The sequence below is a fragment of the Oncorhynchus masou genome, chromosome 5 (genome assembly GCF_036934945.1).
Source record: "Oncorhynchus masou masou isolate Uvic2021 chromosome 5, UVic_Omas_1.1, whole genome shotgun sequence".
Classification (NCBI taxonomy): domain Eukaryota; kingdom Metazoa; phylum Chordata; class Actinopteri; order Salmoniformes; family Salmonidae; genus Oncorhynchus; species Oncorhynchus masou.
In genome coordinates, this window is record NC_088216.1 from 85,198,812 (window position 1) to 85,212,572 (window position 13,761).

Genomic DNA, 13,761 nt, shown 5'->3' on the forward strand with positions numbered 1-13,761 from the left:
GTTGTCTGTGATGAGATTTGAACACGCACACTCCTTTAATTTGTGTTAAGTAAACGTAGCATGTCAAACTAATTTGAGTGTCATAGTACATCTAGTCTATGTTACGTCTAGTCTATAAGACCAGGCTGAGATATACTGCAGGCTAGGAGTTTAATTCACTGATAGACGAGATGTAGAGACAAAATCAAATCAACTCATTTTATCAGTCACGTGCGTCATAAACAACCGGTGAGACTACGAGTGAAACGCAAAGTAAAAACAAACAAACAAAGGAATAGTGACACAAGGAATACATTTCACAGCAAATAGCAATGACAGGAAATTGAGGTAGTGCATTCAGAAAGTATTCAGACCCCGTTGACTTTTTCCACATTTGTTACGTCACAGTCTTATTCTAAAATGAATTATCACCCCCCCCCCTCACAACGACAAAGAGGAAACCTATGGTAGAGTGGCCAGACAGAAGCCACTCCTCAGTAAAAGGCACATGACAGCCCACTTGGAGTTTGCCAAAAGGCACCTAAATGACTCAGACCATGAGAAACAAGATTCTCAGGTCTGATGAAACCAAGATTGAACACTTTGTCCTGAATGCCAAGCATTCCGTCTGGAGGAAAGCTGGCACCATCCCTACGGTGAAGCATGGTGGTGGCATCATGCTGTGGGGATGTTTTTCAGAGGCAGGGACTGGGAGACTAGTCAGGGTCGAGAAAAGATGAACGGAGCAAAGTACAGAGATCCTGGATGAAAACCTGCTCCAGAGTGCTCAGGACTCAGACTGGGGTGAAGGTTCACCTTCCAACAGGACAACAAACCTAAGAACACAGCCAAGACAACGCAGGAGTGGCTTTGGGGCAAACCTCAATGTCCTTGGAGTGGCCCAGCCAGAACCCGGACTTGAACCCGATCGAACATCTCTGGAGAGACCTGAAAATAGCTGTGCAGCGTCTCCCCATCCAACCTGACAGAGCTTGAGAGGATCTGCAGAGAAGAATAGTAGAAACTCCCCAAATACAGGTGTGCCAAGCTTGTAGCGTCATACCCAATAGTATAGTATAGGGTCTGAATACTTATGTAAATGTTATATTTCAATTTTGTATTTTTAATACATTTGCAAATATTTCTAAAAACATATTTTTGCTTTGTCATTATGGGGGTATTGTGTGTAGATTGATGAGGGGGAAAAAACGATTGAATCCATTTTAGAATAAGGCTGTAACGTAACAAAATGTGGAAAATGTCTAGGGGTCCGAATACTATTCTGAATGCACCGACGATGTCATCAATGACGTCATCAATGCACTTAATGAAGATGGTGACTGGGGTAAACTCAATGTTATCGGATGAATCCCGTAACATACAGTTCAAGTCGGAAGTTTACATCCACTTAGGTTGGAGTCATTAAAACTAGTTTTTCAACCACTCCACAGATTTCTTGTTAGCAAACTATAGTTTTGGCAAGTCGGTTAGGACATCTACTTTGTGCAAGACACAAGTAATTTTTCCAACAAATGTTTACAGACCGATTATTTAACTTATAATTCACTGTATCACAATTCCAGTGGGTCAGAAGTTTACATACACTAAGTTGACTGTGCCTTTAAACAGCTTGGAAAAATCCATAAAATTGTGTCATGGCTTTAGAAGCTTCTGATAGGCTAATTGACATCATTTGAGTCAATTGGAGGTGTACCTGTGGATGTACACTGCTCAAAAAAAATAAAGGGAACACTTAAACAACACAATGTAACTCCAAGTCAATCACACTTCTGTGAAATCAAACTGTCCACTTAGGAAGCAACACTGATTGACAATGAATTTCACATGCTGTTCTGCAAATGGAATAGACAACAGGTGGAAATTATAGGCAATTAGCAAGACACCCCCAATAAAGGAGTGGTTCTGCAGGTGGTGACCACAGACCACTTCTCAGTTCCTATGCTTCCTGGCTGATGTTTTGGTCACTTTTGAATGCTGGCGGTGCTTTCACTCTAGTGGTAGCATGAGACGGAGTCTACAACCCACACAAGTGGCTCAGGTAGTGCAGCTCATCCAGGATGGCACATCAATGCGAGCTGTGGCAAGAAGGTTTGCTGTGTCTGTCAGCGTAGTGTCCAGAGCATGGAGGTGCTACCAGGAGACAGGCCAGTACATCAGGAGACATGGAGGAGGCCGTAGGAGGGCAACAACCCAGCAGCAGGACCGCTACCTTCGCCTTTGTGCAAGGAGGAGCAGGAGGAGCACTGCCAGAGCCCTGCAAAATGACCTCAGCAGGTCTCAAATGTGCATGTGTCTGCTCAAATGGTCAGAAACAGACTCCATGAGGGTGGTATGAGGGCCCGACGTCCACAGGTGGGGGTTGTGCTTACAGCCCAACACCGTGCAGGACGTTTGCATTTGCCAGAGAACACCAAGATTGGCAAATTCGCCACTGGCGCCCTGTGCTCTTCACAGATGAAAGCAGGTTCAAACTGAGCACATGTGACAGACGTGACAGAGTCTGGAGATGCCGTGTAGAACGTTCTTCTGCCTGCAACATCCTCCAGCATGACCGGTTTGGAGGTGGGTCAGTCATGGTGTGGGGTGGCATTTCTTTGGGGGGGCCGCACAGCCCTCCATGTGCTCGCCAGAGGTGGCCATTAGGTACCGAGATGAGATCCTCAGACCCCTTGTGAGACCGTATGCTGGTGCGGTTGGCCCTGGATTCCTCCTAATGCAAGACAATGCAAGACCTCATGTGGTTGGAGTGTGTCAGCATTTCCGGCAAGAGGAAGACATTGATGCTATGGACTGGCCCGCCTGTTCCCCAGACCTGAATCCAATTGAGCACATCTGGGACATCATGTCTCGCTCCATCCACCAATGCCACGTTGCACCACAGACTGTCCAGGAGTTGGCGGATGCTTTAGTCCAAGTCTGGGAGGAGATCCCTCAGGAGACCATCCGACACCTCATCAGGAGTATGCCCAGGCGTTGTAGGGAGGTCATACAGGCATGTGGAGGCCACACACACTACTGAGCCTCATTTTGGCTTGTTGTAACGACATTACATCAAAGTTGGATCAGCCTGTAGTGTGGTTTTCAACTTTAATTTTGAGTGTGACTCCAAATCCAGACCTCCATGGGTTGATAAATTTGATTTCCATTGATAATTTTTGTGTGATTTTGTCAGCACATTCAACTATGTAAAGAAAAAGTATTTAATAAGAATATTTAATTCATTCAGATCTAGGATGTGTTATTTTAGTGTTCCCTTTATTTTTTTAGCAGTGTATTTCAAGGCCTACCTTCAAACTCAGTGCCTCTTTGCTTGACATCATAGGAAAATCAAAAGAAATCAGCCAAGACCTCAGAAAAAAATGGTAGACCTCCACAAGTCTGGTACATCCTTGGGAGCAATTTATAAATGCATGAAGGTACCAAGTTCATCTGTGCAAACAATAGTACGCAAGTATAAACACCATGGGACCACGCAGCCGTCATACCGCTCAGGAAGGAGACACGTTCTGTCTCCTAGAGATGAACGTACTTTGGTGCGAAATGTGCAAATCAATCCCAGAACAGAAGCAAAGGACCTTGTGAAGATGCTGGAGGAAACAGGTACAAAAGTATCTATATCCACAGTAAAACGAGTCCTATATCAACATAACCTGAAAGGCCGCTCAGCAAGGAAGAAGCCACTGCTCCAAAACCGCCATAAGACAGCCAGACTGCCCTTAGCAACTGTACATGGGGACACAGATCGACTTTTTGGAGAAATATCCTGTGGTCTGATGAAACAAAAATAGAACTGTTTGGCCATAATGACCATTATTTTGTTTGGAGGAAAAAGGGGGTGGCTTGCAAAGCAGAAGAACACCATCCCAACCGTGAAGCACGGGGGTGGCAGCATCATGTTGTGGGGGTGCTTTGCTGCAGGAGGGACTGGTGCACTTCACAAAATAGAGGACTTCATGAGGACGGAGAATTATGTGGATATATTGAAGCAACATCAAGACATCAGTCAGGAAGTTAAAGCTTGATCTCAAATGGGTCTTCCAAATGGACAATGACCCTAAGCATACATCCAAAGCTGTGGCAAAATGGCTTAAGGACAACAAAGTCAAGGTATTGGAGTGGCCATCACAAAGCCCTGACCTCAATCCCTTAGAAAATGTGTCGGCAGAACTGAAAAAGTGTGTGAGCAAGGAGGCCTACAAACCTGACTCAGTTTTCCCAGCAGTCAGGAGGAATGGGACAAAATTAAGCCCAACTTATTGTTGGAAGCTTGTGGAAGGCTACCTGAAATATTTGACCCAAGTTAAACAAGTTAAAGGCAATGCTACCAAATACTAATTGAGTGCATGTAAACTTCTGACCCACTGGGAATGTGATGAAATAAAAGCTGAAATAAATCACTCTACTATTATTCTGACATTTAACATTCTTAAGATAAAGTGTTGATCCTAACTGACCTAAAACAGGGCATTTTTACTCGGATTTAATGTCAGGAATTGAAAAAAAAAAGAGTTTAAATGTATTTGGCTAAGGTATATGTAAACTTCCAATCTGTGCCAGTGAAACAGTGTTGTTGCTTAGCATCCGCTTCATCGGACCGCATTGAGCGTGTCACTACTACTTCCTGTTTAAAATTTTGCTTGTAAAGAAGGAAGCAGGAGGACAGAGTTATGGTCTGATTTGCCAAAGAGATAGCGATGGAGGGCCTTAACACCTTTCTAGAATAAAAGGTCACCTCTATAGTTGCACAGGGGACATTGCTGGTAGTCATATGGAGTTAAGCAAATGTAAATGAAACGTTCTCTTTTTATACACCTCTCTCTCTCTCTCTCTCTCTCTCTCTCTCTCTCTCTCTCGAGTATTTTGACCTTGAACTTATACATGAGAATAGCATGCTAATCACCTGCTATTCATTCAGGGTGGAGATTTAAAAAAAAAAATACAGATAGCACCTCCATGTCCCACGGTTCTGGGTGTTAAGGGTGTTGCTGCACCCACCGGAAAAATGGGACAAGTTAAATAAAATCGTCACGGAACGGAGTGCAGACCAAGCACGAACGGTTTGAGCCCGAATTGGCTGTCGTCACAGTTCTGGTTAGAGCAGGCAACAGGGGGACGGTATTAGCCTACTACTCGAATTCTGTGTACACCTTCCAACATTACCATGGGATATAAGAACTGAATGTGGCAATTCTCAAAACGAATACAAACCACTATTTTGATTCAATAAATTGTCTGTAAATTCTTTCCAAACCAGTTATAATTCAAACATACTTTCCCTGACCCCCAAATGAGTGTAAATAATAGACAGGATGGAGTATTTTTTTTTTTTTTTTTTACAACTTTCAAATTGGTGATTAAACAGAGATGAATATGCATATATTTCGATGGATTTCTTTAATCAATCTTTATTTTCTGAACCTGTTCTCTCAAATGTCTGGCAACAAAATTTGCATTAGTAAAGATAAAATGTACTGAAAACACGCAAGAGAAAATCTGTCGGTATAGAAAGTGGGAGTTTTCAGCGGTTGAACTACATGTATTCATCAAAGCCCATAACACACCTTCATAAGGTAAAGCCAGAATATCAACTACTGAGACTTGTGTAGGAAAGGTCTTACTTTTTAATCGGAAAAAGGGGCCTTGGTAAATAGTATGCTCTGCAGTTTTAGCCTGACACATTCGAACTCAGGCGAGCAAAAAACGCGAGATTTCCTTAACATCAGAGATCACGCACCATTACACCTACAGATGCAGCAGCGGCGGCAGGTGACATCGTCCACAAAGGTCAATTTAGGTCCTTTAAGCTTAAAAAGGACCTACATTTATTTATAGGCAAGTCAGGCAAGTCAGTTAAGAACAAATTCTTATTTTACAATGACGGCCTACCCCCCGGCTAAACCCTAAGCCAGACGCCGCTGGGCCAATTGTCCAACGCCCTATGGGACTCCCAATCACATCTGGTTGTGATACAGCCTGGAATTGAACCCGGGTCTGTAGTGACACCTCTAGCACAGAGATGCAAGTGCCTTAGACGGCTGCGCCACTCGGGATCCATGTCTTCAGTACATTCAGGGTGATGACACGCTTCAACAAATGTCATTTATTATCAAAACATTATCCCAGAATTCTAGTCACAGACCAGAACAGGAAATCATGAAGGTCATCAGAAAGTCATTGGTCCAGAAGATAATCTGACCTGAAATCAGATTATCTAATAAAAAAATAAAACATTAAATACTCAGTTACACGTCAAAAAGTCCATTACAAAAACACACAAGCTCCAAAATGTAAAAGTAGAAAGTAGTTTGGAATGAAGGTATGTTCACAAAACAGGTACAATTTGTAACATTGACAGCATTAAAATTGGGCCATTATGTTCCCTATTAGGATTCTTCGTTTAACCAACAACAGGATGACAAACATTTACAACTATTTACACATCCAGACAGGCTGTCCCCCCCCCAAAAAATCAATCACACCCCTATAGGCCCTATTCAAAAGTAGTACACTACATATGGAAAGGGTGAATTTAGAACACAGACAGAGGCTAGTCTTTTTTATTATTATTATTATTTTTTTTAGCCAGAAAACAGATTTAAAACTGCTGCAGGATCAGCTTCTTCTTCGTGTCGTGAGAGAACTTGTTGGATCGGAACGTGTCGCTGTCATAGAACACCGACAGGTTGTGGATGCTGATCTGTCTGGCCTGGGGAAGGAGAGAGCACAAACAACAATTCATAAACTATAGCAGTGTTGACAACAACATGTAACAAGATATTCTCTCATCTCCCCTCCCCAGGGGAAGAATAGAAATAGATAGAGTTGAATCAAGTTGACATTAGTGAGATTATGCCAACGGTTTAGCCAACATCTCGCTAGACAACAGACGAGGAGAGGAGACGTAACCAGACTACTGAGATGACACCATGATTAGCAGCTTGGTATAATAGTACATTACCGAGGAAGACATTTGACACCATTCGTTAAGACAACACCATGACTAACGAACAGCCCATTACCTTGTCCACCAGGTCTTTCTCTGGGATCTCAATGGTGTCCTGCTGTGCTCCGTACGGTTCCTCTGATACGCCACCTGCTCTGACACCAGCTGCTTCAGGATGAACAGCAGCAGCTCATTGTTGTCTCGTCTGAACGCCAGGTAACGGGCAAACGTCTAGAGAGAAGAAGAAGTTGGTTTCAGAGTAAAACAGCAGCCAGTTGTCCTGTCAAAACCAGTAAAACTAGCAAGCCTCCTCCTAGGACTGGTTTCCCAGACACCAATTCATATCCATTGAAAGTGAACTTTGGTCGACGACCCGAGGCCCCTAAGGTCGACTCCCCAGGCCCCTAAAGGTGGACGACCCCAGGCCCCTAAGGTGGAGGAGTCCGTTCCCGTGCTTACCTTCCTCTAATGTCGACGACCCCAGGCCCCCAAGGTCGACGACCCCAGGCCCCCCAAGGTCGACGACCCCAGGCCCCAAGGTCGACGACCCCAGGCCCCCAAGGTCGACGACCCCAGGCCCCCAAGGTCGGCGACCCCCAGGCCCCCAAGGTCGACGACCCCAGGCCCCTAAAGTGGAGGAGTCCGTTCCGTGCTTACCTTCCTCATGCTCCTCATGACGCTGAACTTCTGAGTGTCGATGAAGCTCTCCAGCATGACTCTGATGGCCATGTTGACGTCGTCCTCCACCACGTAGTCTCGGAGGTGCATCCTGGCGTGGGCCTCCGCCATGCGGATCATGGACTCGATGTGACGCACCGTGATGGGGATGCTGCCTGTCGCCTAGAGAGGAATACATAGATCACTGATAATAAACCCATGAGACACTCGGTGTGACGGGAGCCTGTCTGTCTCCTACTCAGTAATAATATGGATTTAATAACACACACAGGACGGTACACTAACAGGGATGTGGTCAGATCCAAATAAAATCAGCTGCCTAGAGAAGATATGACTCACCATTGACAACAGCAGGATGCTGCTAGTCCCCTTACAGCAGACAAAGCCATTATTATTGATTCAAGGGTTAAGATCCATTCTTAAAATTATTATTTTTTTTAAAGTAAAAAAGATTCTAATCGCATTACGGTTGTTCAGGTCTGTCGCGTGATTGTCATTAATCCAGTCTCTAGGCTCTGGGATCGAAACGCACCCGGCTAACAGGACTGTAGTACGCAGGATTCAAACCCCCGAATCACACAGAGAACCTTGATTTCCAGCTTTTTTTTTTCCACGTTTGTTCGGAAATAGCTAACAAGACTTTTTTTTTGTAATTGTGGCAATACGAGACGAGTCACAGACTCACCATGGACTCTTTGCGCAGGTCGCTGTAGATGCGAGCCACTTTATCCTGGTCCATCTGGTTGAGTTTGGGTCGGACCCTTTCCTTGGAGTACATGATGTATTTCCTCAGCAGCTCCTGGGGATAGGAGGCACGTCTGTGGTGTTGGGCAGAACCACCTCCTCCAAACCAGCCATGCCACCCTCCTTGTTGCTGGGGTGATGCTTGATGTGGCTGCCCACAACGAAACGAGCCAGCATCTCATCCTGTTGTAGTAGAAAAAGAAAGAGAGAAAGAAAGAAAGAAAGAAAGAGAAAAGAAAGAAGAAAGAAAGAAAGAAAGAAAGAAAAAGAGAGAGAAAGAAAGAAAGAAAGAGAGAGAAAGAAAGAAAGAAAGAAAGAAAGAAAGAAAGAGAGAAAGAGAGAAAGAAAGAAAGAAAGAAAAGAGAAAGAAAGAAAGAAAGAAAGAAAGAAAGAAAGAAAGAGAGAAAGAGAGAAAGAGAGAAAGAGAGAAAGAAAGAAAGAAAGAAAAAAGAAAGAAAGAAAGAAAGAAAGAGAGAAAGAAAGAAAGAAAGAAAGAGAGAGAGAGATTAAGGTCTGATGAGAGTTGTCAAGTTTTCAGGGTTTTTGTAGAGTATCAATTAAGCAACAGTAGTTATATTACAATCCAGTTTGTACCAATATTACAAAATGTGAAAAATGTATGAAGGAAGTTAGCATTCGGACACTAGTTGATATGCAGCTTTACCTGCACTGGGTCCACAGTATCTCTGACCACACACAGGATGTCAAAACGAGACACGATGGGCTCGGTCAGATCCACGTTCTCAGAGAAGGTCAGAGAGGCAGACCGTAGCGACCACCGATAGGGTTGGCAGCAGCGATGATAGTACAGCGTGCCTGAGCGAGGTGACGATGCCAGCCTTGGAGATGGAGATGCTCTGTTGTTCCATGGCCTCGTGGATACTGGTCCTGTCTGCATCGTTCATCTGGACAGGGGAGATTTTTGTTAAGCCTCATACCGTTACCCACATCTTGAGTGGGGCCAAGAGTTACATCTGGTCACGTCACATGTTCAGGAAAATCTCATGGCCCCCCAAGCCCTGACCAGAAGAGAGCGCGCCCCCAAGCCCTGACCAGAAGAGACCCCGCCCCCCAAGCCCTGACCAGAAGAGACCCCGCCCCCCAAGCCCTGACCAGAAGAGACCCCGCCCCCAAGCCCTGACCAGAAGAGACCCCGCCCCAAGCCCTGACCAGAAGAGACCCCCCCCCCAAGCCCTGACCAGAAGAGACCCCCCAAGCCCTGACCAGAAGAGACTCCCCACCCTACTCATGAGAAATGTGAATATCACAAGCTCCTCCCCCATCCATCAGCAGATGGGTATAAAAAGACCCCCCCTCACCTTATCAAACTCATCGATGAGACAGACTCCTCTGTCTGCTAACACCAGGGCTCCAGCCTCCAGGGTCCACTCCTGGTGACCGGGTGTCTCTGTACGTAGGCGGTCAGGCCCACAGCGGAGGCTCCCTGGCCTGTGGTGAACACCGCTCTGCTGGCCACCTTCTCCAACGTACTTCAAGAACTGGGACTTGGCCGTCACCGGGGTCACCGCACAGGAGCACGTTAAGGTCCCCACGAACTTTGTGTTTCCCACCTAGAAGAGAGAGCATGGATGGTTTTAAATAGTGCTGTGGGTGGTTTTAAATAGTGCTGTGTGTGGTTTTAAATAGTGCTGTGTGTGGTTTTAAATAGTGCTGTGTGTGGCTTTAAATAGTGCTGTGTGTGGTTTTAAATAGTGCTGTGTGTGGTTTTAAATAGTGCTGTGTGTGGTTTTAAATAGTGCTGTGGGTGGTTTTAAATAGTGCTGTGTGTGGTTTTAAATAGTGCTGTGTGTGGTTTTAAATAGTGCTGTGTGTGGTTTTAAATAGTGCTGTGTGTGGTTTTAAATAGTGCTGTGTGTGGTTTTAAATAGTGCTGTGTGGTGGTTTTAAATAGTGCTGTGGGTGGTTTTAAATAGTGCTGTGGGTGGTTTTAAATAGTGCTGTGGGTGGTTTTAAATAGTGCTGTGTGTGTTTTAAATAGTGCTGTGTGTGGTTTTAAATAGTGCTGTGGGTGGTTTTAAATAGTGCTGTGGGTGGTTTTAAATAGTGCTGTGTGTGGTTTTAAATAGTGCTGTGTGGTTTTTTAAATAGTGCTGTGGGTGGTTTTAAATAGTGCTGTGGGTGGTTTTAAATAGTGCTGTGGGTGGTTTTAAATAGTGCTGTGTGTGTATATATATATATATATATATTTTTTACTCCTTTTTTTCTCCCCAATTTCGTGATATCCAATTGGTAGTAGTTAGTCTCATCGCTGCAACTCCTGTATGGGAGAGCGAAGGTCGAGAGCCATGCGTCCTCCGAAACACAACCAAGCCGCACTGCTTCATAACACAGCGCGCATTCAACCCAGAAGCCAGCCGCACCAATGTGTCGGAGGAAACACCGTTCACCTGGCGACCTGGTCAGCGCGCACTGCGCCCGGCCCGCCACATGAGTCGCTAGCGTGTGATTGAGACAAGGATATCCCTACCGACCAAACCCTCCCTAAGCCGGAAGACGCTGGGCCAAATGTACCTCCCGGTCGCGATAGAGCCTGGGCTCTAACCCAGAATCTCTGGTGGCACAGCTAGCACTGTGATGCAGTGCCTTAGACAGCCACTGTGAGCAGTCTCCACTGGTGGCACAGCTAGCACTGTGATGCAGTGACTTAGACCACTGAGTCTCTGGTGGCACAGCTAGCACTGAGATGCAGTGAGTTAGACCACTGAGTCTCTGGTGGCACAGCTAGCACTGAGATGCAGTGACTTAGACCACTGAGTCTCTGGTGGCACAGCTAGCACTGCGATGCAGTGCCTTAGACCACTGAGTCTCTGGAGGCACAGCTGGCACTGCGATGCAGTGACTTAGACCACTGAGTCTCTGGTGGCACAGCTAGCACTGAGATGCAGTGACTTAGACCACTGAGTCTCTGGTGGCACAGCTAGCACTGTGATGCAGTGCCTTAGACCACTGAGTCTCTGGTGGCACTGCGATGCAGTGACTTAGCCACTGTGATGCACTGTGATGCAGCACCTTAGACCACTGAGTCTCTGGTGGCACAGCTAGCACTGAGATGCAGTGCCTTAGACCACTGCGCCACCCAGGAGGCGTGTGTTATATTTCCTAGTCAGGTTGTGTGATCAAAACTCTGCTCCCAAATCCCCCATTCCCGTCCCCTGAAGCATACACTTGTGCACTCCCCCACAGGGAATTTTTAAAGCATAGGGAGTGGAACACACTTCAGGGAAAAGGGTATAGAATTGGGACGTGGGAATAGCCTCGTCTGTTGTCCACAAACCTGGATTCTTGGGCTCTCCACCAAACAGAGCCAGAGCCAGGCCTCTCTTGATGTCCTCGTGGCCGTAGATGGAGGGGCCGATACTGGCAAAGATCTGCAGAGAGACAGGAGACAGACCAGGGGATGAATAGGGTATGTAAATGATACGAGGAATGAGCCCTTCTAGCTACGGGCATTGACAACCAACATTTACACAACGAGCTTCTCAGTACTTTAGTTGACCTTCTAGCCAATAGTTTTGAAAGTAGCACCCCTGCTGTAGCCAAAAGTGGTCGCCGAAAATTGCGTCTGTCACATATATGAGCACTAAAGTATGTGGACACCCCTGCAAATTAGTGGATTCGACCACAACCACTGCTGACCGGTTTATATCTCCATAGACAAACAGTAGAATAGACTTACTGAAGAGCTCAGTGACTTTCAGCGTGGCACCGTCATAGGATGCCACCTTTCCAACAAGTCAGTTCGTCACATTTCTGTGCTACTCGAGCTGTGGAAACGTTGAGGAGCAACAACGGCTCAGCCACGAAGTGGTAGGCCACCTGAGCTCACAGAACAGGACTGCCGAGCGCTGAAGAGCGTAGTCCGTCCTCGCACAGCTCCACAAGGACTTCCAAGCGGCCTCTGGAAGCAACGTCAGCACACTAACATGTTCGTCGGGAGTTTTATAAAATGGGTTTCCATGGCGGGCAGCCGCACACCAAGCCCTAAGATCACCATGCCCAATGCCAAGCATCGTCTAGAGTGGCGTAAAGCTCGCCGCCATTGGACTCTGGAGCAGTGGAAACGCATTCTCTGGAGTGATGACGCTTCAACACATTACACCAGCAGGGTGCGGCTGAAATTGCGAAATCCACAAATTTGAAGGGGTGTCCACATCGCACAAAAATCTCTCTCTCTCCCTCTCCCTCAGCAGGCTCCTCCTTAACTCACAGGCTCTCTCCCGATGCGCCGTCCTTAGACAGCGCCTCGATGGCAGGTCTGCGTCAGTGAGCTCGGCCCACGGCCACCTTGTTGTCTCTCCCGAGCGATGTGATTGGCCATGATGACCGTAGCGAACACTGGGAAGCCGTTGGCCATGTTCAGAGAGCCGTCGTAGTTGTTGTTGTAGATGCCCGTCAGTTCCTGCGGGGAGAAATAAAAAGTTAGAAATGTTACTTTTGGGAGAAAAATTAAAATTAAATTAAAAGTATCGCTCTGAGCTTTTTAGAACTTTTTTAGCCCCAAATATGAAGAGTTGCTGGTATTTTTACTAGTATGAACAAACACATGAATGTTCAAAGCAGGGTCCATCAACATGGTACATCTACTATGAAACCATCGTTATAATGGAGTCCTCAGGTACAGCTACCTATGAAACCGTACGTTATAATGGAGTCCTCAGGTACATCTACCTATGAAACCATGTGTTATAATGGAGTCCTCAGGTACATCTACCTATGAAACCATGTGTTATAATGGAGTCCTCCCAGGTACATCTACCTATGAAACCGTACGTTATAATGGAGTCCTCAGGTACATCTACCTATGAAACCGTACGTTATAATGGAGTCCTCAGGTGCATCTACCTATGAAACCATCGTTATAATGGAGTCCTCAGGTACATCTACCTATGAAACCATGTGTTATAATGGAGTCCTCAGGTACATCTACCTATGAAACCGTGCGTTATAATGGAGTCCTCAGGTCCCTGTACATCTACCTATGAAACCATACGTTATAATGGAGTCCTCAGGTACAGCTACCTATGAAACCGTGCGTTATAATGGAGTCCTCAGGTACATCTACCTATGAAACCGTGCACGTTATAATGGAGTCCTCAGGTACATCTACCTGAAACCCGTACGTTATAAAGGAGTCCTCAGGTCCTGTACATCTACCTATGAAACCGTACGTTATAATGGGTCCTAAGGTCCCTGTACATCTACCTATGAAACCATGCTTTATAATGGGTCCTCAGGTACATCTACCTATGAAACCGTACGTTATAATGGAGTCCTCAGTACATCTACCTATGAAACCATACGTTATAATGGAGTCCTCAGGTCCCTGTACATCTACCTATGAAACCGTACGTTATAAAGGAGTCCTCAGGTCCCTG

The 13,761-nt window shown here is 45.9% G+C and overlaps 1 protein-coding gene and 1 pseudogene across 1 annotated transcript in view; both read right to left on the reverse strand.

Annotated features, from left to right (window-relative positions):
- Window positions 1–13,761, reverse strand: part of LOC135540419 (acid-sensing ion channel 1-like) — a 399,782-nt gene that overhangs the window by 65,378 nt on the left and 320,643 nt on the right. The window lies entirely within an intron of this gene.
- Window positions 6,086–12,959, reverse strand: LOC135525573 (DNA replication licensing factor mcm2-like; annotated as a pseudogene).